This window comes from Pongo abelii, chromosome 4 (assembly GCF_028885655.2).
Source record: "Pongo abelii isolate AG06213 chromosome 4, NHGRI_mPonAbe1-v2.0_pri, whole genome shotgun sequence".
NCBI classification, from domain to species: Eukaryota; Metazoa; Chordata; class Mammalia; order Primates; family Hominidae; genus Pongo; species Pongo abelii.
Window position 1 is genome coordinate 115,507,281 of NC_071989.2, and position 27,396 is coordinate 115,534,676.

General features: G+C 38.6%; 1 protein-coding gene and 1 long non-coding RNA gene across 5 annotated transcripts in view; one reads left to right on the top strand and one right to left on the bottom strand.

Annotated features, from left to right (window-relative positions):
• EFNA5 (ephrin A5) overlaps nt 1-27,396 on the bottom strand; it is a 376,304-nt gene that overhangs the window by 226,750 nt on the left and 122,158 nt on the right. The gene's annotated exons all lie outside the window — the stretch shown is intronic.
• Nucleotides 6,091-14,875, top strand: LOC129059489 (uncharacterized). Of its 2 annotated transcripts, none has more exons than XR_008525422.2 (3): nt 6,091-6,202; nt 13,331-13,614; nt 14,564-14,875. It is a non-coding gene; the product is annotated as an uncharacterized LOC129059489 (long non-coding RNA). The 2 variants fall into 2 exon arrangements; XR_008525421.2 differs by having other exon boundaries at nt 6,117-6,671; nt 14,564-14,868.

The following is a 27,396-nucleotide window of genomic DNA, read 5'->3' on the forward strand; positions in this document are numbered from 1 at the left end:
AGAGGGTTTGACACTTCATAAATCACTGTGTCACTCTGCTATAACAAAAACTGGTCTCATGTACTGTACCCGAGGCTTTCTCTCGCTGTACTTGCTTGTGGAGTCTGTTTGCATACCACATCTGGTTTGTCACTAAAAGCTTTATAAAGGCAGTGAATCAATAAGAGTGAGAAAAGGGTGGGGCCCTTCACTCTCAACACAATAAAGTCCTCTTAAGAAAGAATTCAAGAAACCAGTTACTAAGAAAATAAAAATAAAAAACTAAAAAGGTCTCAGGTAAGAAATGAAAATGCTTTCAATTTGAACACATTAAAAAGCATGATCTTGGTTATCTGGCTACTTTCAGTTGGCTATGCTATTCTCAAGATCACAGGCACAAAATATTGAGCATCTACTTGTATCTGTGTCTAGGTTAGTCCAAATTAACTATTCTGTCTTTCTTCTGGTAGGCAACGGGGAACTCCTAGTGGAGTTCAGTTTATTTAAAAACATAAATGTTTGTTAGGTTGAACCGAATAAGTCTGCCATCTTATGATTTTCTTCTGAAGAGGCTACGAGAAGAGCTGGCCTTCAAACTATAATTAGCAAGTTTTCCAGGATGTGTGAGTGTTTCTGACTGCTTGGTACCAATCAGATCTGCCTTAAGCAGAGTGAATGGATAGTAATCACTGTGGATCAAGATGTATTTGCTGTTTCTTTTACTAAATTATCTTAACAATGATAGCTCAGGGTACTCAGCAGTCATTCACACCCTGGTCATGTAGTCATACACAATATTTAAATGTATCATATTAAAGAAAACACCATTTGTGTCTATTTTCCAAGCTTCCATTCTCTTACATTTAGTCCATTTAATTATCAGATAAATGTAATATGATTTGAAATCTAACTTGAAAATAAGCATGTGCCATTTCACCATTAGACCTATACAGATGCTCCTTTGACTTATGATTGGCTTATTTCCTGATAAACAAACTCATGGTGATTGAAAATTATTGTATGTAGAAAGTGCATTTAATACATGTAACCTACCAAACATCATAGCTAAGCCTAGCCTACCTTAAACGTGCTCAGAACGCTTACATTAGCTTATGGTTGGGCAAAATCATCTGGCAACACAATAAACTTCAGAGTATGTATGTATGTATGTATGTATGTATGTATGTATTTACTTATTTATTTATTTGAGACAGGTCTCATCTCGCTCTGTGGCCCAGGCTGGAGTACAGTGGCATCATCATGGCTCACTGCAGCCTTGACCTCCTGGGACTCAAGTGATCCTCCTACCTCTCAGCCTCCTTAGTAGCTGGGACCACAGGCATGTGCCACCACACCTGGCTATTTTTTTTTTTTTTTTTTTTTTTTTTTTTTGTAGAGACAGGGTTTCCATACATTGCCCAAGCTGGTCTTAAACTCCTAGGCTCAAACAATCCTCCCACCTCAGCCTCCCAAAGTGCTGGGATTCCAGGCATGCACCACCAAGTACTAGTTGTCTACCCTAGTGATTGCGTGGCTTACTGGGAACTGCAACTTAGTGTTGCTGCCCAGCTTCGTGACAGATACTGTACTGCATATCGCCAGCCTGGGAAAAGATCAAAACCCAATATTCAAAGTATAGTTTTGACTGAATGTGTGTCCCTTTCATACCATCGTAAAGTGCATAAATTGTAAGTTGAAGACCATCTGTATACTATTGTATGTCTTTTTTTCTTTCTTAGTTCCCGCTATGTTTTCCAGGCTGAAGAGGGCAGTGGCTATTCACAGGATCAGTGACCATTGCACACTATAGCCTCCAACTCCTGGCCTCAGGCAATCTGCCTCAGCCTCTGAATTAGTTAGGACTACAGGTACACCATCTTGCTAGGCATTTTATGCTTTCTTTTTCTGTTACAAGAGTGGACAAATCATCCTCCTGCACCTAACAATATTATATAGCAGTGGTCCATAGTATTTTCAAGAATGAAAACCCCTCCATGAAGCAGCTGTATTTCTCTTATCTGAACACTAAAAAGTACAACATGACAAAAAGTACTCTAGTGCAGTAACCTTTTATATGAATTTGTACTCACTAGCATGCATATTATTGGGGGATAATAATGCTACATGTATTCTAAGGCACATCTGTACATGTTTTATTAGTCACCCATCAAATTTTGTGATACAAGGAAATGGGAAGACCTCTTTGAAATATCCATGGGGTCACCCAGGACTTTATGCCTCACAGAGCCACTAAAACCTCTGTCTCCTGGCTCTTTCTCTCTCTTTTTTCTTTGTCTTTTTTTAAAGACACAGGGTCTCCTTCTATTGCCTAGGCTGGAGCGCAGTAGTGTAATTATAGCTCACTGCAGCCTGGAACTCCTGAGTTCAAGTGGTCCTCACACTTCAGCCTCCCAAGTAGCTAGGATTATAGGCACGTGCCACCACATGCAGCTAATTTTAAAAATAAATTATATTTTTTTTAGAGATACGATCTCACTTGAGGTTGACCTGACCTCAAGTGATCCACTTTGGCCTCCCAAAGGGTTGGGATTATATGCATGAGTTGCTATGCCTGGCCTCTTTCTAATTTTTCTGGCCTAAGTCCAAATACTACTGCACATTGGAGTCAACTTCATTGACTACCCAAGCCACTTGGGTAACTTTCTTCCAGCCACTATGCTCTATCACATTTCTGGATTTTATGAACTATATTTTTTATTCAAACTCATCACACTCTCTAATTATTTTGTTTATTCATTTACTTGAATAAAGGCTGTCTGTATCCCCCATTCACTAAATCATGGGACCTTGCCTTGTTAACAAATAGATGGGTATTTCCAACACCTGAACAGGGTTCGTCAAATGTAAAGACTATTTAATTTCCACTGATACAGATTCCACAAGACAGATAAAGTAAAGAGACAAACTGGCTTAGTTTACCAAGTTAATATCACTAAGCTCAATTACTACTGTTTTTTCGTTCGTTTGTTTATTTTAACCAACTATGGTCAATCTTCACACAGACCAGCCAATATTGCTCCTCTTTTAGCGTGTTCTTACCTTTGCTTTTGAAAGATTTTACATATGCCAGACACCTCTAGAAGGGCAGCTATCTTAGTATTATCCAGAGTTGGGAAATAGCCATGATATCATTCAGTTATGAAAATCAGAAATGTGTGCTTCCTTTTTTTTTTTTTAAGAAATAGTCTCAGATATTCAACTTGTTTGTCTTAGATTTGCTTAAACCCCAAACAATCTGTGTTTAATGTTTTTGGTGTCCCACTGCTTTGCAAGCAGACATACCACTTGCAAATGTGCCAGCCCTTTGTGCAAACACCCAAAAGGCTACATCAGATCCAAAAGCTCTGGCTCACAAGGGGGCCAGCAGGTGGAGAGCAGAAGAATCAGCCATGAGTGTGTGCCTTTCTGCCTGCTAAGAAGGAACACAGTGGCATAAAGAGAGGATTATGGTTCCAGGCACAACTTCAGTCTGTCCAAGAGGCTCTATCATTAACGGAGAATACAGAGATTACATTCAGTTACCCGAATTCTACAAGCTTTCTGTAATGCTCAAAAGGTTTAAGTGTACTTATCTGTCATCCCTTCACTTTCCTTATTGAAATAAATCCTTTTGTAATAACAAATCAGACTTTCCTTCTTCTCTTTATGCAGATGAGCAGTGCATGGGTGCTTTTATATTTGGTTGGTGGGAAAGAATTACAACAGGTAGCAGAAGCAGATGGTAGATTATCATTTGCAATTAACAATAGGAGATATATCTCCCTTCTTACCTTCTAATTCATTTCTCTATGCTAATAGAAAATAATTAAACTGCACAGCAATTTAAAGTATCAGGTTGAGTTCTGAATATCTTTAAGGTTCACAATAGCAATTAATAGATTCTTTTTTAATGCCAGTTGTTTAGATCTTGATAATCAACCTGTTGGGTTCTTCTGTTTTGTAATTCATGTAGTTAGTCAACCAAAATGATACTATTTAACCTCTTTCCACCCATGGCAATCTTTACTGTAGATGAAGTCACTGAGTCATGCATATTCTAACTTGAAATTACCATGAGTGACTCTTTAACTTGAAGTTACTCACCTATGTTCCTGGCAGGCCAGATTTGTGAGCAAAAAATTCACTGGAAGTAACATAAAGCCATTGTGCGCACGAGCTGTCCCAGTAGGAACAATGAGGGAGGGATATTAATAATGGCAAAACATTGTTGTTTGCCTGGTCACAGAAAATGGCGCAGAGCACAGGCTGAGTGAGTCACAGCTGATCAAAAAGTGCCTCAAAATAGGAAAATGTCTAAGCATGTTAAAAATGCAACAACAGCTTCAGGTAGGTGAAAAACAATAGGCAAGCTACACTATTTATACATCATCTACTATTCACTCCACTAATGCAAACACATTTTTTACTACTGGCAAACAGAGAATAAGAAAGTTAACTACATACAGGTCTAATGATGCTAGCCATACTGAATATAGAGGAAAACTGTGAAGTTATTTGCTTCACTAAAAGCCAAACTGGGTTTTTACACATTAGGTAAAGTCAAACTTCATGATTAAATCCAAGGAGAGGTAACTTTCCTTGATATCCCCTCAGGCCTAGAGTGAACCAGTAGAAAACCCAAAAGTGCAGAAGGGATGTGCTTTTTACAGCATCTATCCACCTTTGACTATAGTGATACCACTTTTGCAATTTTAGAAACTTTCTGGATAGTTGCTTCATACTCAGAGTCACCCTAGAAATTTCAATAGTAGTAAATATTAAACTTACAAAAATTAGTAGCATGAAAGCTCCCAGTTTTAATTAAACTCATACTGTTAATGCAGATTAGGCATATATGTTTATATCATACACAAACTGTACTTCTGATTTACATGTATTAATCTTAGAGTAATAGCAAAGTATAAGGGAAAAGAACACAAGCTTGATGATCTAAAGGGATTTTACTTTCAGATCCAGCATTGCCTGAGAGACTTTTGACAGAAAATTTAACCTCTCTGGGCCTCTGTTTCTTATGTAAAAATGAAGACAATTATATTACAACTTCCAAGGATTATGAGATAAAAGAGATTGTAAGATTAGTGAGTTAATGACTGAAGAAATTACAGTTCTTGGCACACAGTGTCAAGTGAATACACAGTGTATATAGATATGTGTGTGTGTATATATGTATATATAAAATGTATATGGCATATATTCAATATATGTTGCTGTCTTATCTCTTTTTTCCCTAATTCATATGTTAATGTAAATGGTTCAATTTTAGTTTATTTAAAGCCATGAGCACCTTACATTTGACCAACCTTCATGCAGCTGAAAATCCATGTATAACTTCTGATTTCTTAAATCTTAAATACTAATAGCCTATTGGTGACCAGAAGTTTTACTGATAACATAAACAGTCAATTAACACATATTGTATTTTTTTATGTATTATATACTATATTCTTATAATAACATGCTAGAGAAAAGAAAACATTATTAGGAAAATCATAAGGAAGAGAAAATATGTTTACTATTCATTAAGTGGAAGTGGATTATCATAAGTTTTCATTCTCATCATCTTCATCATGATGAGTAAGCTGAGGAGAAGGAGAAAGAGGAGGGGTTGGTCTTGATGTGGCAGGGACGGCAGAGGCAGAAGAGGTGGAAGAGGCTGAAGGGGAGGCAGGAGAAGCAGGCACACACAGTTTAACTTTTATTGAAAAAAATCCATGTGTAAGTGAATTCCTGTGGTTCAAACCCATTTTGGTCAAGTGTCAATTTTACTTAAATTTGAAGCAATAGGAGGTCTCTGATTTTCTTAAAACCTAAATCTAAATTTTCTTTCCAAGTTTTTATTTAGTTAGCAATCAAATTTATACTGTACTATAGAAGATATTTATGATGGATACGGGAATGAATCAGAATTGCCCCCAAAGGTCAATCAAAAGAAGACATGATGCCATTTTGTGTATAGCCAGCAAACACAGAATTACAGAAATCAACAGAAACTTATCTATTATTTTGTTTATCCAAGGAGATAAAGGGATCCAGGAAGTTTTCTACTGGCTCACCATGGGCCTTGTGTTATTCTAGAATGATTATAGATTCAAGATTCTGGATTTTAGAATGAGAACATTGCTTCTTGCAATAACCAGTAGGTTTCACCTAGAAGACTCAAAGACTTCAATTGGAAGAGAAGCCTGATCCCACTTCTAGCTCTGTAGGTCTACAGTGAGAGTTATATTTCCTCTGCAGCAGTTCATTCCAGTGTAAGGTTTGCCTGAAAACATTCTTCCTGAAACCAGGGCTGGGCCATACCTGTGGTTTCTGCTCACTCTGACAGGAGAAAGCAAACAGCCCAGACTTGACTGGGTCTGAACATGGCCACCCTCTGTGACTCTGCTGTATTTCACAAGGCAAAAAGTATATGAGTTCTGCCTTTCTAGAAATAATCTTTATATGTGCTTTTCTATTCAGTCATGGATTATAAATAGATTCTCTGATTAGTTTCCCAAGTGAAAAGTATATAGAAAAGAATAGAACAGGATTTACTTCTGAATGTGAAAGTACATTATTTTATTCTAACAACTAAATCAGTAGAGCAGCAAGTTATCCCAAGGAGATCAGAAGGAGAGCAAATTCCTAAATAATAAGGTCATGTAGTAAAAATGGAAGTATGAGGACAAAATGTAAGTACAATAGGAAATTCTACTTTCTTCAATATGGTAATAAAATAGCTTACAGTGCCAGGAAAATATCATAAAACCATTAGAAAAGTCTACAAGTTATGACAAGATGGCTTAAAGTGGAAAAAAATAGGGTCTTCACCTACGCTGTTCTTTTAATATATTGACTATAGGTACCACATGTTTTGATACAGAATAACCAACAATATTAGCCACAAAATGCCAGATTTTTACTTTATTTTCTCCTGGATAAATCAGGAAAAAATACCTTCGTGTTGGGAAAAATTATTTGTGCTTTTCTTCCCCCTAAGTTTCTGGACATAAATATGACCTGGCATTTTGTCTATGAGCCAGAAAACCAAAACATCCCATGTTCTTGTTTTGCTTCATGTATGAAATTTGAACTGCAAAGGGTATAATATAATCATATAAGTAGATGTATAAATGGGTTATTCAGATAAACTTTATTTTCTTTTAAAACAACTTTTTTTCTTTTTTCTTTTTTTTTTTCTTTTTTGAGACAGAGTCTCAGGCACTGTTGCCAGAGCTGGAGTACAGTGGCGCGATCTCGGCTCACTGCAACATCCGCCTCCCAGGTTCAAGCAATTCTCCTGCCTCAGCCTCCCGAGTAGCTCAGACTACAGGCATATGCCACCATGCCCAGCTAATTTTTGTATTTTTAGTAGAGACGGAGTTTCACTGTGTTGGCCAGGCTTATCTTGAACACCTGACCTTGTGATCTACCCGCCTCAGCCTCCCAAAGTGCTGAGATTACCGGCATGAGCCACCACACCCAGCCTAAAACAACTATTTAAGGTTCATCCAGATTGGGGTGTTGTTAGGGGAATGGAATAAGAGAAAATAATCACAACAATCCTAAAAACATTCTATTGTTAAAGTTAATTTTCCTTTTCAGAGTAGTCTCACGCACATTATCTTATTTCAGATGCCCAACACCCAGATGTGGCAGGTAGGGAAGTTTCATAATAACCTCATATAACAGATAGGAAAACCAAGATGGGAACATGTGAAAGGAAATGAGGGAGGTCAGGGAATGACTGACAACAACCACGTCAGGGAGACAGCTCTGACTCCTGGGCCTTCTCCTCCCGCTCAGAACATGAAAAATGTCACAACTTTCTCCCCCAGAAATAGAAGTTATCCTGAACATGCTCCACAAATGTTACTTCAGAAGCCAGCAAATAAAATGACTTTCAGGAACCAAAGCTTGGCAAACAGATGGACAGGAACAAACAGTGTCAAGTCACTGTTAGCACAAAATTGCATCTCTACACTGGCATGGAGCTAGTAACTGACAGACAGTATAGCAGGAGTTACTCTTCAGCTCTGTCATCTGTAAAATGGGAATGGTAGTACTTACCCCGCTCGCCTCACCAGGCTGCTGTGACAACTGACTGTGATAACAAGAAAAAACATCCGTCTTCATCCCCAGAGCTTGATATCAAAACAACTAAGCCAGAAACAAGACCTTTGGTCCTTACCTGATGGGACACTCATTATAACAGGAGAAATAATAATGTCTTTTACAAAGCTACAGACACAGCTTATTTGTGATAAGAAAACAGTTTTGTTTTTTAGTTTTTTATTGGCATTAATTTACTCAGAATATCTACTAAGTGCACTAATAACTTCATAATATTAAAAAAGGTAAAATTCAGAATTGAATAAAAATGGAAGGGTGAAATGTGCTTGATGACTCAGTTAAACCATGACAGTCTTATATGTGTACTGTGAGTTTAAAGCAATAGTCTCAAAAGCATGAAACCACCTAGATAACTTCCATACACCTCTATTCTTGGTTGTATTGCGTTTATTAATTGTCTCTCTGCATTTTTTCACAGCTAGAATATTCTTCCTAAACACAAAAACAAAAACTATTTGAAAAATAATGTTAACATTTCTCTCAGTGGTATCATTACGGTCAAACTATTGCAAACGAAATTTAATATTTTAATTATATAATAAGCACTGATTTAGGTATGGGGGTTATATTATTATAAGCAATAAATTGTGACTGATAGATATATAGGTAATATGTTCTAGGCCTTTCAAACTTTGTCTCATGACCCATCAGTGGCTAGAAGCTTTATTTGTACAGAATACAACTGAATAAATACATCAGAGTTACTTACATATTATGAAGAAAGTATTTCATGAAAAACAAAAGTATTTCATGAAACTTTTGTTTTAATCATGTATATATGTTTGTGTACATGTATTTGCTTGGCCATTTACAAAACTAATTTCTTACTATGGATCATTGTAAAAAATAAGTGTTTAAGAAACACTATTTAGGGTACACATTTCATAGGTTGTTTTTCTTTCAAGATTGTTACGAGTTTATTTCCATTTTCTCAATAATTAAATTAGCCAGCTAATTATTTCAATATTGGTAGATAAATGGTTGCTATGATTTGAAAAACCAGTTTGAAACACTGGGATGTTAAAATTAATGGTGTCTTTCAAATCATTGAGTCCAGTGTACTCTGTTCACAGGTAACAGAGGTCCTGAGTAGTGAAGTCCCCCCTACCCAAGGTTTGTTAATGTCGGTACTAGATTCAATTTATGCACCAGGCCAGGTAAACTCCAGCTGCCACCATAGCCCAAAAAAACCAACTAGATAAGTATAGCTCGCCACGCCTGCACACTGTCCAAACTGGATTCTCATAGGATCTGGCTTTCCCAGAAGCTGCCTGGACACCCCAGGCAGCACAATCTGGAAATGCATGGGATTTTGACCATTGAGAGACAGGGAAAGGCAAGGAGGCAACAGATGAATTGCTTGCCTTCCTTCTCTGCACCAAGGCAGAGTGGTTCTGAAATACAGCCTTTTTGGTGCCATTCCACATGACCAAGTGACCACTTTTGTTTTGTGCTGAAGCTATGGCTGTTTTCGTAACACACCACCTTGTATTGCTCTCCTATCTTTCTTGCTTCAATTCATTTTTCTCCTCATTCTCGCTTCCCTGGAACTGCATGGCCAACCCCCTTCCCTCCACAACAAAGTATTAGTATACAAGCCATTGATTCATGCTGTGCTTTCTAGGGAGCCTAGGCTAAGACAGCGTCCTACATACAAATGCAAATTCCACTGTGTATTAACAACTTAGATAATGAGAAAATAGAGGTTTCAGGTGTTATCTATACATGTCATTGCCTTATGTACTTTAATCTCAAGAACGTTTTTAGGCTAAATGCAAATTTTTTCTACCTTTTGGTCTTAAACAATGGTTAAGATTTATTACAGACATCTTACCCATGCTCTAGCTTTGTTAAGCTAGTTGGAATAGTCAGGATAGGCTAGATTATGAAGCAGTAACGACCAACTTCCAAATTTCAGTGGCCTAAAATAATAAAGATTTATTTCTTGCTCACACTGTACATCCACTGTAAGTCAGCAAGGGGCTCTGCTCATTGTAGTAACTCAGGGACTAGGGTTGACAGACAACTGCTATCTTGAAAGTTGTATATGGTTATGCCAGAGAGGGAGAAGGAATGGTGAAGCACATACTGCTTCTTAAAGCTCCTGCCTGGAAGTGACATGGGTCACCTTCACTCACATTTGGTTGACCACAGCTAGTCATGTAGTCACGCCAAATTTCAAGTGGGTAGGGGAGTGTAATTCAGCTATACGTCTGGCAGGTAAGAGAACCAAAACCTCTGTAAAAAGTCCAAACAGCTACCACAAATAGTATTTGGGGTAAGTTATCTCCACTACAGAAACATTTTGCTCTTGATCTCTAACCCATGGATTGGCTGTGATTTCAAATGGCCTGCAGAAAATACTGAAGAATTTGGAAATTTATTTTAAAGGCCAAATGAACATACCAAATTTAACACAGGCATCAAGGCAGAGTGAAAAGGACAGAGTGGGAGATCTGGGCTCAAAGCCTGGTTATACTGCTTACTAGTGTCATGGCCTCAGGTAAGTCACTTAATGACTCCCAGTCTGGTTCCCACACCTATAAAAGGGGAAGCAACAATTCCCACCTAGTAGGTTTTGTGTAAGGATGAGAAATAATGGGTGATAGTGTTTCATGCTATGACTGGCATACAGTAGGCACCTGATAAAAGGTAGCTGGTACTGATGGGTGTTTACCTGGGACATTGCCTCTCCTGTAAAGAAGCACCCAAGTATATCATTATTTCTTTTTGCCATATTTGTGTACTTTACTAGTATGGATGCACTACTTTGTGAAGAGAATTTTATGAATTAAATTTGCAATAAATCAAAGCTGTAGAAGATGACAGATTTAGAACTCACTAAAAATGCCCTTTAATGAAGATGGTTTTTAAAGTTCTAGACTCAGGTTCAAAAAATGTCAACTACACAAGAGTCAAAAGAGGGAAAAGTCTCTAACTTACCTAAAGTTCATGTGAATTAATCTGAGGGATTCTGGTTAACTGTAAGCTCACCCTGGATCAGTGACACATGGCTGCCTCTCAAGCCCTAGGTAGACTTAGCTACTTTAATTAACACCTAGAATCCAGATGAAGGGGTGTAACCAATGCTGTACATTTTAATTGGTATAGCCAGACCACGTACTTATTGTAGTGCTCAGGGTGCCACCTTCTAAACCTCTACTGACAAATGAAAGGGGCAGGCAGGATGGTGAGGCTGAAGAAGGCATGACAGATGAGGAATGCCTAAAAAAACTGGAGACATTTAGGCTGGAAGAGACTGCTTCAGGAAACGTGATACCTATCCTCCAATACCTGAAGGGCTGTCATGCAGAATAGATCTTTCTCTGTGCCACTCTAGAGAACAGGACGAGGACGAAGAGGTAAGAATTAGCCCTTTACTACTGGTGAGCTCATGGCCAAGCAGAAGCTGGCTGCTGACCTCTGGGAATACACCAGTGATTCCAAGTAGGCAGGACTGGGGCTTTGGATTTCTAATGTGTTTTATTCCCCAACCTTACAAATCTGTCAGCGTTTGGGTGCACAGTACTCATTCTTAATAGGCATTCTCTCCTTGCCTTTTTAATAAAGACATTATAGAAATAATAACGTAATGTGCAGGAATTCACTTACACTGCTTATGCTACAGAAATCTTGATTTAGTAGATATCCCTTCAGGTTACAATTTCTGCTGCTGGCTGCAATATAATAAAGATGCTGACAGTTGTGAATTACTTTACTGAGTTCTACAAATTATCAACTGCAATGGTAAATAGGAGAGAAATAAAAGGTAAAGTAGGTGGCTAGGTCACCAGGGGTGATGCCTGCCTTTCTGAATAATTTAAGACCTCCTGAAAATGATGGCAAATAGATGCCCCTTGCTGAGGAAGAAGAGAAAGTATATAGGGCTCTAAGTTTCAGGACATAGAGGTTAATGGAAAATGGGAACAGCTTTGTTTTATGAGCCCCACTGAAGACGGATGACTGGGGAGATGGGCAGGAGGAATTATTTCTTATCTAGAAGAAGCTGGGGTTAAGAGATGAGGCAATGGCGTGTGAATGCTGCATGGGACAATTATTAGTGGAGAGCTTTGACTAAAGGTGAATGGCCTGCTGGGAGATGGGAGACATCTGATAGGTAAAGTCAGTCTGGCCCTGCGGCCATGACCTCATTAATAGTTAAACAACAGCACTGAAAATTAATGACCCACACCTGACTGCCCAGTGAAACTGCACTCCTCTTCACAACTGTCCGGAAATCCTCACACACATTCCAGCAGGGAGTCTGGCTGCCAGTGGTTACAGCAATCCCTCCAGGAATTAGCCGGGTTAAATGAGTAGTGGCAAGACAGATGAAGAAATAGACTTTATCCGGCCTCCACGGTCCAACATGGGACGGAAGAAGCATGGAATTTCTAAGAAGTACAGACTGGCCATATTGAAGGTATTTAGAAAGGAAAGGCCATGAACTGGTCCTCTGCCACAGTTGGACATGTGGACCGAATCTGAGTGAGGAAGGCTGGGCACTGGAGTGACCTCTACCCTACCTGCCATATGGCTGTCTGACAAAAGCGATTCGTCAAGCATCCTGGTTGCCAAATATGCTGGCTTTAAATTGCCACGTGGAGCAGAGAATATTTTAAAAGAACAGTCTAAACAACCTCATAATTTTAAGTATGAATACTTTACTCTATGCCAGACACAAGATTACCTAAGGTGTTCACACCACTGTTAAGGTCTGAGGAAACAAAGACTATTCCCCTGGGTCTCCAGGTTGTCTGCTTTGTGCACAGATTTTTGAAAATAGAGTACAATAAATTCCATGCACCACAGCTCACGGCAGCTAAAGACGGAGCTCCTGATATATACCTTTTTTATTTATTGGGGTTGGAGAAGGGAGGTGGTAATGTTTCCTGTATTGGATGCCTTATACTTTGCAGACCTTTGGGGACTCATCTCTGCTGAATTCTTTAACAGCTGAGATGACAGGGATGTCCATTACCCAAATGGACAGCACTTTCTATTGATCAGGGCTCCACTTAGCGATCTCATTTGTCATCCTATTGTCTCTCATCTTCACTGCTCTCTATATGAAGGGGGCATCTTTTTTTCAGGTGTTAGAGAGTTAATCTACATTCCAAGCACAACTGAGCAATTAAAACACGTAATGAGCAGAACACTTTAGTGCTTCACCTATAGAGAAGTCTGAATTGGGCTTCTTTCTCTCTCCCCCATACAGGCCACAGGAAGCTAAAGAGGTAATCCACTCCTGAAAAAGCCCAGAAGAATAACTATAATACTTTTCAAACCTTAGCTGTGTCAAGTGCTTGCTTTGCTTCCATTTCTGCTTTCAGAAACTCATTTTAAAAGACAAAAAGGAATATTACAGGAAGAAAGCCCAAATCCCAACAAAACAAAGGAAGGTCTACCTAATCTTGCCAGTTAATCATTTGGGGAAAGTCCTGCTCTGCATCTAATTAGATCCATGCAGTTAAACATCCATCAAGAATTCTCCTATAAAAGGTATGTTTTGTGTAGTTCCCATATACGGATTAAATTGGGCATGTGGAAAGCAATGTTGATCCATTTAATGGACTCCCGCAAAATATATATCAGCATCCTTGTCACGGAGCTAGACGGCTTCTTTATCCTTTCACCAAAACACAGTAACAAAAATAATTAAACATCTCTCAGACCTGAACTGCACAGTCATTAGACAATAGTCAATGACTGGAACTGCCATGAGAACCTGAGCCACACTTTACCTTGGCTTTTCTAGCCATTTCTATTCAGAAAGCTTTCCATATCTGGATTTCCCCTGAGAGCTATTTATGATGCTATAAAAACCGTTAACCAGAGGCAGGATCTCCCCAGCACCTGAGCCACACACAGAAATATCAAATAACATTTAATTGCTGGATGACACTGTGTGTCTGAGCTTGAATTCTGATCTCCAAATATTATCCATGCAACTGTCTGCAGAGATAAGGTTGTTATGATAACAGCAGATAAAACCAATTAAATCTAAGAGCAGCAAACACTTCAAGATCTTGACTTTCACCGTAAATAGAGTTTGAGGATGTATAAACTATAAGGGGTCTGATACTATCTTCCTTCTGTAAGGAACATTACTTGAGGCTTCTTTCCTTTTGTGTATATGGGGGACTGCTTCCATGTAAACACATGAGCTAAGAGAAAGCAACACATGCAAACTGAATGAGCTAGTAATTAGTTTTATGTCTAGTCCTGGAGAGCAAATGACGACAAAGAATGTAAATCTAGGTCATCTTTAAATACGTAATACTAGTTGTGGTTGCAATAATAGACTCAAACATGCTATCCTAAATACACTCAGCACAATTTTTCCCTTTTCACATTTCAGAGGCTTTTCTGCTTTTTAGCTGACAACATTCTACTAGTGTCTCTAGTTGTTTGTACACATATTATGTCTGCTTTGTGATATGTTTTGCAGCTCCAAAGCCGAAACACCAGGCAGAAGTGCCAAACCTTAACCTCAAGTTACTTCTGGTAGACCACAGATAAGGAGAACAGCACTGAATTGGGGTGAAATGAACAGTGTATGTGAGCTCCCCAGAAAGCTTATCAAAATCTGACAGCTAAACAGGATAGTAGGAAATTTATCAACCAAATGATGTTCTAAAGGAAAACAAAATTGATAGAAAGGAAAACAGTGTATCTTCAAAGGGAGCCTGATTCTATAAAGCCTGAATTTCTTTCACAAAAAATAAATAAATAAAAGCATAATGAAAGTTTGCCATGAAGGAAAATATTCCATTTTCTTTTTAAAAGTGACTTTCTATATTTTTTGTGTGAAAAATATGACGTACCTTCCTCCACGTATGCCTTTTTGAGGAAAAGTGGAAAAAAGTCTTAGTAGCTATTTCATTTAGCTATCTCTCACACCTGGGGTATAAATAGAGTATAATAACCTGTATTGTAAAGAGAGGAGGGTAATGGCAGAGTGGCATTCAACAGCGGTGGGTACCTAGGTAGGTAGACAGAGGACTGCAGACTTAGAAAGGAAAAATAAATGTCACATACACTAGGTGAACAATGACTATTTGTAGATTTGGGAGAAAAGAGGTTGGAGGCCTAATGACCCCCACCTAACAAATAATACAGTATGTGGTTTAAAAAGTAGGCAATTTGCCAGTAGTAGCAGATGATAAATAATACTGAAGAACTTCCAATAATCTTCCTCCAGTATATGGGCCTGATTACACCTTTACTAAGACTATGATGATCTAAAGAACAGTGCAGAAAAAAAGAGTCAAAAATAAAACAAAAATTCTCAAAGAATGGAAAATAAAACTGATCGATTAATCAAATGATAAAGTTTGAAAAGAAAAATCTATTTACCTTCATTATATGACACATTATTTTTATAGAAAACAGAAACTATATATTCTTAAATTTAAAATGGGATATAGAGCCCTCTAATTGCAGCAGAAATAATTTTTATTAACTATAAGAAGTTTCTAGATTTAGAAAAGTCAAAGGCAAATAATGTAGTGTCTGGTTCATTTTCTTACTCAATGACAGTTGTTTCTCGAGGTCGTTACAGACAAAATTAATTTTAATTAATGTTAGTCATGAAGATCATCACCATCATTACTCCCAGTTAATACTGATGGAACATCAACACTGTGTGCGGGGTTTAGAGGAAATACTAACATGGTTTGTTTTATAAATAGCCAGAATTCCTCGCTCATTGTCTAGTCTACACTTGTCTATCTGGAAAGCTCATTCTTCCCTTACCCTTTTAAGGCACAGTGCACCCTCTCTTCCCTGCTGATTCCCTGGAATCCTCTATATCCCTCTCCCCACTAGCCAAGCACTCATCAGTGGCAGGAACCATTGCTTGAGCCAGTTTGCATACTTTTAGCACCTTGTACCTGACTGACATGAGGGAGGCATTCACTGAACTTCTAATAAGACTCAGATGACACCATACAATTACTCCTTGTTCTATTTCTTTTCAACATTCTCACTGCCAGAGAAGCAACTAAGTTTAACAATAAGACATTAAATGGTAGCACGTGGAAATCTTCAAATAATCTGCTTGTTTCATACCATTCACCTGTAGCAACAGGCTGACCTTCTACACAGAGAAGAAATCCTAATAGGGACAGAGCCCAGGCATCTGATATTTTTTCTTTAGCCACTTAGGTGATTAACATGTAACTAGGGCAGAAAATTACTGACATAAAGAATTAAAACTTCTTTCAAATCCTTCATTTCCTACCATAAGTCACTCAACTGTATCTTTATACTACTGGTGGTCATGTACATTGTTATTAGAATTATTCTATACTTTTGTTTCTTAAATTCCATGCCTAGCATACATAGGATACTGTTTATAATCTTATTTCTAAAGGATGGTCAACATACCACCCTTAAAATAAAGACTGACAAATTCTATGTCCAAATTCTTAAGACAGAAAGTATTTATTTAAAATATATCAAACAGAAGCTCAAAGTCTTGCAATCAGCCTGCCAACACGGCAATCAAAAAATATGTTTCGGCACTGACAATAATTCAAAACACAATTTACAGTTTGGAGACACAAGGAACACACGGCACCCTCAGGAAACTTATACTCAATAGGATAAGAAGTAGATTTTTCGGCCGGGTGCAGTGGGTCAGGCCTGTAATCCCAGCACTTTGGGAAGCCAAGGTGGGCAGATCACGAGGTCAGGAGTTTGAGACCATCCTGACTAATATGGTGAAACCCCGTCTCTACTAACAGTACAAAAATTAGCTGGGTGTGGTGGCGGCCGCCTGTAATCCCAGCTACTTGGGAGGCTGAGGCAGGAAAATCCCTTGAACACAGGAGCCGGGAGTTGCAGTGAGCTGAGATCGCGCCATTGCACTCCAGCCTGGGCCACAAGAGCGAAACTCCTTCTCAAAAACAAAAACAAAAACACTTGTCCATTCATAATCTTATTTAATCTTCAGGATGATTCCATGAGAGATCATGAACATTTTACTGATGACAAAAGTAAGGTTCAAAAAGGTAGAGTGCTTTTTTTAGCTCACACAGTTATTAGGTAACAGAGCCATGCAAACCAAATTTCTGAATGTTTTACCCTACATCCAGGGACAAACATCATGCTAATTACTGTGCAGTATTCAAAAGAATTAAACTATGGTCGTGAGACCTCAGAGGAGGTTGTAAGCTAGTTATGGAAAGAAGCCAGATACACACAAATGATTAGCACATAATACACTGGAGTATTGGCAAATATTAAATGATGGAGGTGAGTCAGCTGTCCTCCAGGGCTGAAGAAAAGGGGTATATTGAGATTAGAATGGTGGGGAAGGCTATTTTATAGGGTGGACCTTCGACTGAGTCTTAAAAGATTGGTAAAGCCATTAAGCAGGAAGAGGGGAAGAGGAAGCTAAATACATAATGTGTCTTGTTATAGTCAATCTGGAAATGTCAGGCTAAGAATAATTCCACAAAGGGTGCATCCCCAATTTTCATTTAGTACATAGTTTAAGGCCAAGAGGAGTTCACTACAGCTGAGTTTACTCAACATAGGGAAGCACCAGGATTCTTCTCTCAGATTTGTCCATCCAAATTCATTTTCTTATAGGAAAAATAACAATTTAATTACTGAGGTACTTACTGATGTTTACTGAGTACTTACTGAGCCTCTATTATGTGCAAAGTACTATGCTTGCCATTCTGACAAGTACAAAGCACTGTTCATACTCTCTAATCTCATTGGGCACAAACACAAAAATTTAGATGCCCAAATTGAATATTCCATTACTGAGGAACATAAGAATGGTCTGAGCAGTAAGTACAACGAATGTACAGACGGGAAGTGGGATTTAGATGAGCTGGATACTGACATGGTAGTCTTGGCCACTTAATAGCACAAGCAAAGCTGACAAGGGGGGAATGAGTAAAATGTATTCAGTAAACTTATCTGACAGTTTGTGTAGTATCTACTCTGTGGTAGGGTGGTGTAAGCCATTGGAGATACAAATTTCACCAGGAATGTAGAGCAGGCATAGGAGGTTCAAGAAGAGATAAAGTGGTTACTCCACGCTGTGTTCGTAATTTTGTATTCCATTTGTGAAGTCCGAATTCAGCTGCAATGATGTCATGTGAACATCTGGGTCCTGGGTGTAGGGGTTGGAGGAGAATGTGTACCTTTCTAAGCAGTGGTTCCTTTGAGGCATTCAGCTTTTCTCTTTTGTTAAGGCTGCCTTGCTTTGATATGGTTTCTGTATTTCCGGCTTATACAATTAACAACTGCACACATGGGAACAAAAGCCACTGTCACAACATTCACAGCTTGTGAGGCATAAGACACAGAGTATGCACTGGTACACTAATAAAAAGGCAGACTTTAAAATCCCATTCATACCCCAGAAAGTTCACAGCACACTGACATGTCCTTGGGAGCTGCCTGGAAACACTGGGTCCTTTGAATGTGGTCCTGATCATTTTCTCAGAAAGATAATCATGCCCTACATGCCTGGACTATTTAAGGCCACATGTGCTAATTTAATTTACGATGCTAAAAAGAGCTGTGCCATTTGCAAAGGCAGTGGAATGCAAAGGGCTGCTCCAAGCCCTGTACCCACAAGGGATCCCCCTGATCCTCTGACACTGGGAAAGAGAGAGCAATGGAAAATACTAGCTGTGGCATGGCTGTGGGTAATAGTGCTTAATCCATGACCACTACAAGCATGGAGATATGCTTGGAAAGGAAGTGAGATTTAAGTGGGGGAGGGAGAATCACTGACTTGGAAAACTGTCTCAAAAAAAAAAAAAAAAAAAAAAAGACTTGCTCTGTTGCCCAGGCTGAAGTGCAGTGGGGTGATCTTGGCTCACTGCAACCTCCGCCTCCCGGGATCTAGCAACTCTCCTGTCTCAGCCTCCCAAGTAGCTGAGACTACAGGCACATGCCACCACGCCCGGCTAATTTTTGTATTTTTAGTAGAGACAGGGTTTCACCATGTTGCTCAGGCTGGTCTCAAACTCCTGACCTCATGATCCACCCACCTCAGCCTTCCAAAGTGCTGGGATTACAGGCTATAGGCACGAGCCACAGCGCCCGGCCGGAAAACTCTTAAATGGATACAAACCAGTCAGCATACCATTGGTGACTCTATGGTTATTTAACTCTATGGTTAATTAAAAGGAGAAAGTAGGAGAGGGAAATCATGGAAAGAATCATTCATGCCACAGCTAGAGGTCAGAATAGGCTTTTGAATGTGGCTTTTGAAGTCACACCTTAGCTGGTGGCTTCCTGCCTCAAACTACACGTAGGGATCCATAAGGTGCAACGTCTGCCTTTCACACAGAAATGCTCATCAGCTTTTCCTTAGCCATGGTCTATTTATTTGTTCTAAAGGATTCTAAGAGGGTGAAGGAATGCTAACTCCTTAGACAGATGATCTGACAGATGGACTCAAGGGAGGCAAGGCTCTATCCTGGGGGTGAAGAGGGGGAGGGGGCAAAAGTCAAAAAGCAAACAAGGAAAACACAAAGGGCATAACATTCTCAAACTTTATGAACATACATAATTATGCCCATAACTAAAATACATAGTCAAGACAGAGGAAGCATAAAATAGTTATTCTAATGTATAATCTAAAACCAGATTGAGAATGCATGACAAAACCTGTTTATATAAGTTTGCTAAGGCTGTAAAAGAATACAATATAAAAAGAATCCCATTTATTCTTGCACATATTTAAAAAAGGAAAAAAAGTCTCATTGAAATGAAAATTATGTCACCGAACAAAAGCTGATTATCTGCTAACTTTCTGCCCTAATTTTATGAAAACAGTATGGCAAAAAATATGAACAGATTGAAGAAAGAATGTAATTGTATAATACATATGAAAATGCTCTCCCAATCAATGAGGTAATCAAAGATATAGAAAGTCAATCACTTTTGCCATAAATTATTAAAGCTGATGAAAAGATCACTCAATACTCTCAGATGCTTTAGGAGTAAAAATTTGTAAGAACTTATCAAAAGCATTATTCAATATACCTATACTTTAAAGATCTTAAAAATGTTCATAGATTTTGAGTGAGAAAGCCTAATTCTGGGAATCTACCCTAAGGAAATCATTAGAATATGAATAAGCATTTCTGTTTAGAAATTTTAATCAAGAAAAAAAATTAAGGCCGGGTGCAGTGGCCCATGCCCGTAATCCAGCACTTTGGGAGGCCGAGGTGGGTGGATCACTTGAGATCAGGAGTTCGAGACCAGCCTGGCCAACATGGTGAAGCCCTGTCTCTACTAAAAGTACAAAAATTAGCCGGGCATGGTGGCATGGGCCTGTAATCCCAGCTACTTGGGAGGCGGAGGCAGGAAAATCACTGGAACCCAGGAAGCGGAGGATGCAGTGAGCCAAGATTGTGCCACTGCACTCCAGCCTGGGAAACACAGCAAGACTCTACCTCAAAAAAAAAAAAAAAAAGGAAGAAAGAAAGAAAAAGAAAAAAATTAACTTTATAAAGATTTCAATGCAATGTACAAGTAATTATAATAATAAGTGATGAAAATTAATTATTAATATAATTACATAATTATATTCACGGTATGATTACAGCAAGGTAGAAAAATCAAACAACAAATGAAAACTTTCATATGTATACAGACAAAATACTGAAAGTTAATACATCAGAATGCCAATAGCAATTATCTATGTGTTCTTATTTTACTTTTAACTCATTAGAATTTTACAAATATGTTACACATGATAAATGTTATAATCAGAAAAATGTAATCGAAGCCTAACTCTAGCAATAGCAATAAAAATCACCACAAAGTTACTTCATGAATTATTTAGGAAGAAATAACATAAAATAAATTAGATTAGCACTGATATAGTCAGTTTTCTCTAGTATAACATTGACCTGAAACTTGTGTTGGTTCCAGATTGCACTGAAAGAGCCAGGTGGTTTTATCTAGCAGGCAACTTCTGTGTATGCACACACACAAATCCCAGATTGGGGCAGACACACCTCAACTTCAAGCTCAGTAAATTGCAATGAGGAAAAAAAAATTCTTTTGAAGTAGCCCAAAGCTTAACTTATAGATTTTATACTTGATAAGAGGATAGGGAAGAAATTAGAGCCATCCTTTGGGAACTTGACTCAGTCACATGTGGGAAATTTTCCTGGCTGATCTGTAGAAATAGGCCAGCCACCATTTTAATTATTCTCTCTGTTCTACTATCTTCAAACATCTAAATTATTTTTGTATTGTAAATGTTTGGCAAACAGACTACAGTTTTATTTTTATATCTGTGTTGTTGAAGAATAAAAGTGAACATCATTCAAAGTCACAAGTTCTGAAGCAAATGATATAGAAAAAAAAATTAACACTGAAAATTCTGAAAAATCAACTTTCCCAAAACAAATCATGACATTTTGTTAAGATCTGATTATATTTAACTCTTCTATTTCCCATACGCTCAAAGAGTTCATATGAGACAATGAGGCCACACTTTCAGGGGGAAAATAATATGTCTTCTTAAATCTTTCTAATTTTGAAGTTCTTAGGATCATAATATGGTTTAAAAAAAAGTTAAAATCTTGAAAAATAAGAAACAAGAGCCTCCTGCCTCCCAAGCTGTCAAAGAATAAAAAGTCAACTCTGCTAAGAGTTCCATTTCTCTGGTCCTATAGGCACAGCGAGAATTTCCTGTGGAAAAGACAAGTACAGCTGGTGTCAAATTAGTAAAAGATGGTGATGAAAGGATATAGTTATTCAGGGTCTGTTCTTTGAAAATGATAATGACCTCTGATTTCTAAGTTCCATAAGTAGAGTCTGCCGCCTGCATGCAGGCTGCTCATAAACTTTCCACTTTCCTTTTTCTATCTGTGTTGTTGTGGTATAAGCGGGGGGTGGGGAGGGGGTAGGTGCTGGACGTACAGAAGCTCATGCCTTCTCTGCCGGCAAATATGATTAATGTGTGTACAGGGAGGAGAAAAACGCCACTCAACTGGCTATCAGCCAGCCTGACTCATGCCTCTGGGCATCTTAGAACACCAAATATCCAGCAACTCTGGCTGGGGTCTAGAGAGATGTCTATCAGCTTTCACAATGTCTGGGTTAGGAAGGTGCTTCTAATCTTGTTTGTAATAAATATTAGTTCAATTGTTAGAAGTGTTTTTAATCACCTAAAAGGAAGTAAACAGGCTTGCCTCACAACCTCGACAGGCAGCGTATGCGTGACTTGTTCTTTCTATCCGGAATCACTTGGTTCAAATGCTCAGAGGGAAGAAAGATGGTCATAAAATAAAAGTGTTGACCTCACCCAGGCCCATTTACCACACTATTTACACTATTGCCACACAGCCTGGCAGCACCAGGAACCTGTGTTCCCAAGAAATGGAAGAGGCCAGCAGGGAAGCACCCATGGGTCTGCTCCAAGTCCTTCCTGGGCAGGGCTTCCCGGCAGAGTTACACAACAGCTAATACATCTGTGCACATTCCCAGAGCCTCCACTCCGATAGGAGCTAAATTCATCTATCAGTGAGAAAACAAAGTAGAAGGGAAAAAAAGCTGGGGACTCCAGGTTAAAAAACAACAACAAAAGATTTTCAAAGCAACTTCTTCAAAGGCCCTTTTGTATTTATTTTAAGGAGACATTTCAATTTAAGCGACATTGTCAATCATTTTCAAATATGACAATGCTATTTTACCCCTACTTCTTTCTCATGGCTTGATGGAAATGAAGGGGAAAGTTATCTTCCTTACCCAAAAAATCACACAAACAACATCTTGGCAATGGCAAATAACTTAAATGTTTTGTTTTCAGTGTTCTTAATTTAGCTATTTTCCATTAACTTACTATTGTCATAAAAAAGTGCTCTGATTAAATAAACTTTATATACAGCATACAAAATACTTTTCTGAAGTTATCGTTTGGGAATACAGCAGACTAAAAGAAAGGAAGAACATGGGCTGCTGAGAAGGAAACAAAGTGGTGAACATGCCAAAGTATAATTAAAAAAAAAACCACCTTTTTTCATAGGAATGAAAATCATTTCAGAAACCATTAAGCCAAAATGTAGGCTATAACTATAACTTTTATATCCTAAGTATTAGCCTTGGTGAAATGATCACGTGTATATTTTAACATTTAATATGCTGTAAAATGGGATTTCAAATACCGAACCTACAAGCATCTCTTACATTCCCAAGATTCTGAAGATTAAAACCAAAATCAAAAGGTGCAGAGCGGCAGCTCTGGCTCCCTAACTCCGTGAGGGGACAGGAAATCAGGGTGTAGTGTGTTCTGGGCAGTGCAGGTATTTGAAAGAGAAGCAGCTTGTCAGGTAGGCCCTGGAGGGAAGCCCATTATATCTGTGGGGGTCCTGATATTGGGGTAATCTAAATCTTGTTACTTGCGAATCGCCCCTGGTGGGAGGGAGATTTAGAACGGATGCCTCCTTACCCAAGCAATTAGATCATTTAGGAAACAGAGAAAATGGGCAATAAGGATCTCCCTCCTAGAGAGCACTTGCTAGTGTTCAATCAGATAGTTCTGACAACAGAAGATGTGGCATTTGCTGAATAAAACAGTAAATGCTGGGGCTCAGACCCACAGAGGGCTTTGAAAATCTCTTAACGCACAGTGCACAGAGCATCACAAAGCTATCTATCACCTAGCATCCATGGCGTCCTTGAACACCTGAGGACCAGGCAGAACAAGGATGCATTTTTTTTGTGAGTAACCTCTGGGAGTACCAAATGCAAGGGCTTCTTACAGACCAGGAGCAAGGTTGTTCTTGAAGAGAGGTTGTGTTCTATGAATGATATAAAACTCTGAACTTCAAATTACACAAAAGTAGCACTTGGAAAAAGCAAATAATGAATCCTTGTAAGTTCTAGAAATTATCTTCAGAGCCAACATAAACACTTTGAAGGGATAAGAGCAGTTCAGGGGCTGGTCCTGCAGAATTAACCACTCCCTCCTCCGTGTTCTTGGGATATTCCTCAGTTATGGCACTCGTCACCCCATACTAGAATTATTTCTTTACTTGCCAAACTCCCTGAGTGCCTGGAGAACACAGAATGTCTTATCCAAATCACAACCCAAATATTTGGCACAATGCTTGGTGTATTTTAATTGCTATTTAAATATAAGCCGAAAAAATTTAAGTAACTTTCTCAGATATGTGATTAACAAACTCCAAAAAACTACCATCATCTCTGATCATTCTTTAACTCCCACAATGTCTACACTGTCATTTTAGTTATCACTGTCTACATCTCCATCCTTGAGGCTGATTTGAAGCCATGTGACTTGCAAAAAAAACCACTGATGACAAGCATAACTGACAACATCTAAAAGGTGAATGACAAGCAAAAGCACATGATATCTACCGTCTAAAGCCCTGTCTATATCTCAACTAACTGAGGAAATAAAAGTCACACATCGAACCTTTACTTGCCTTGAAGATGTCTGTGAAAGCCACATCTTTGACAAATATTACCTGCCTGTCACGGTATCAGTGCTTGACCGAAGGCCTTAGTGCTGATTCAGTAATATTGGCTGTAAGCCAGATGTTTCCAGAGCTATGGGCCACATTTTCAAAAACACATGCAGTATTTCTAATGATCTTATATGTTGGGTATATTGAGTATGAAATTGTTTTTCTACCAATTGGATTAAAAAGGAATCACCCGCAGGAAAATATTTCCTGAGGACTGCAGGAGTGAAACAGAGGCCAAAGAAGCACAATGAAAACACTGCAATTCCACCTGGGTTTTAGCAAGTGAGCCCTAACCCTGTTTCATGAGGTAAGCTACCTGTGTTTCTATATTTGCATCCATTCATTAATTAAGCATGAGGATGTATTTATTTTTCCAGATGCCCTTAGAGGATGATGTGGCTCCTGGATGGTTAATTACTTAAGCCAAGGTCAAGAACCTGCTGTGGGAAAGCCACTTGGAGCTCCTCGGCAGCTTGTGTTTAGCTCTTCAATGTGCTGGCATCAAAGGGAAATTTTCAACAGCACACAAGTGCAAGGGAGTTTTGTTGGCAAGAAGGGCCTTTGATGGCTCTGTAATCAACTCGGCTTCAACAGGCCTTTTGCACAGACCAAAAGCAAGTCAAACTTTTGGAAAGCCATTCGTTTTTTTCCTAATCGAAACACTGTCTCTTGTGTCCTAATGTCCTGTTGGAAGTGATTTCTATGAACTAAGAGAAAATTTTGTCTGTAGCGGTTTGAAAACAGAGCAAATGACACTTCTGCAAGCCTGACATTAGTGTTTTGTTTTTAATTGAAATCCAGTATCAAATAACATGCCTACAATCAGAAGAGGGAGAGTGGACCTTTGGAAAAATGGGGTTTCAGTGGATTTCACTGCCCAGAGAGATTGGGGCTGTTTTCCATTTCCCTTAAGCGATGCCAAAAGTGGTATTTTTTCAAATACAGAAGTGAGAAGCAGAAAAAGGTAGCTTTCCTTGTCTTCCTGAAGTATAGAAAAGAGCTAGTAGACAACAGTCTCAAAAGATAACACAATTTGTAGGGGCCGCCCTCCTAGCACTGGTGCGGCTGCTCTGCCCATCCTCACAAATCAATCTGGTCATCTCCAGCACATCTGCTCAGGTGCTGACAAATTATGAATTCCACCTCAGAATCCATAAGCAGAAAGAGGCTGGCTGATAAACAGCTATGAGCGGAAATGTATGCACCTTTCATAAGCAAGACAAATCACTCATTCTCACCAAATGCTTCCAACAGGAACACTAATTCTGTATTTATTTGCACAGCATATGTACTGCGTCCGAAGCAGTGCATTAAAAAAGATCTCAGGCAGCCAATTGCTTTGATTACTTTATTCATCGTAGTATTACAAGGGCTCAATGGCAGAGCAATGAAATAGGAAGCTAGTGAAGACTGAAACACCTCGTCAATGGCTTGTCAGAGTTGAAGGTTTTTCTGGTGCGTAAAACATACACACACACACACACACACACACACACACACACTCTCATCCCTGGAGTAGGAAAGAATTTTTTTTTAAAATAAAATACTGTGGCCATGCATCTTAAATTTGCCATATGCCTTTCCTGTCAACCAGCAGTTATTTTTATTAATAACTCCAAGAACATATCATGGAATTCTTTTTTGTTTTGAGATCCGGTCATGTGACTCCTTCAACACCAGGGAACACTGGGTAAATTGTAATGTTCTAACATGCCAATGAATGGTCTCTTTTAGAGTCAAGTTGGTGATGAATTGATATTTGCTAAGGCCTAAGCAAGCACAGGGCACTATATATATTCCTTCTTCTGTGCTCTCTGGAATGATGGATGGAAGTAAGGAGCAGAAAAGAAGTCACACAGACAAGCTCAAGCTGACAACCAAGCAACCACCAGTGGATTGTTTCAATCAAGTTGCAAAAGAAGTAGCTTTTTGTATTACTTACTGTAGCTTCATTCGCCTACTGTACACATGGATCATGGATACACTGTACCACTGATCTGGCAGAAAATTGGAATGCAGTAGAAATAGCAGAGAAGATACAACTTCCTTCAGGCCCCTAGAGGAAGGTCTTTTAAGCAAGACATTTTCCCATAGATGCCAGTATGGGAAATTCATACTCCCATCTTCATGAGAGATCTGACTTTTGAGAGGAAAATCAAGATGGGTTTGCTGTTTTCCTTTAATAACACTCGTACCTCCCAACAACAGAAACCTCTGGGACCACAAGACAGGTGTGATGGTGTCACATAGTATCCTCCAAGCTTTGTTCTAACAACAAAGCTCTCTTGGTCAGAATTTCCGGTTTACAGTTTAAAATGTTAGGGTAAGACACTGATGTTCCAAAAAAAAAAAAAAAAAAAAAATACAAGCCTACTTCATGAAACCAATGCCTGTTGTGCAAATAAATACAGAATTAGTGTTTACCCCTGGCAGGGCATTTTTCTTTGAGTTGGCTGCAGAGCATTAAAAAAGACATTAAGTAGATGATACATTTACATGAAGTCCCTTGTTATTTTTAACCATAAAGAAAGCATTTTTCTTTTTGATGATATATATACTAATTGTGAATGATTATAAGAGGTGACTTTGTAAGAGAGTGTAATTGTGTTTTTTCCCCCCCAGAAATTTCACAGTAATGTAACTTAGGTAAAATAGCTTAACTAAAAATCTGTTATTAAAATAAGTGCTTTTGGCTTAAATTGAATCACTATTTTTTGAACAAATAAACAAAAATCATACCCTAAAATAGCATTCAATTTCAGAGAAGGTGGTTTACTCTTTATGTAGTAGGCTCAAA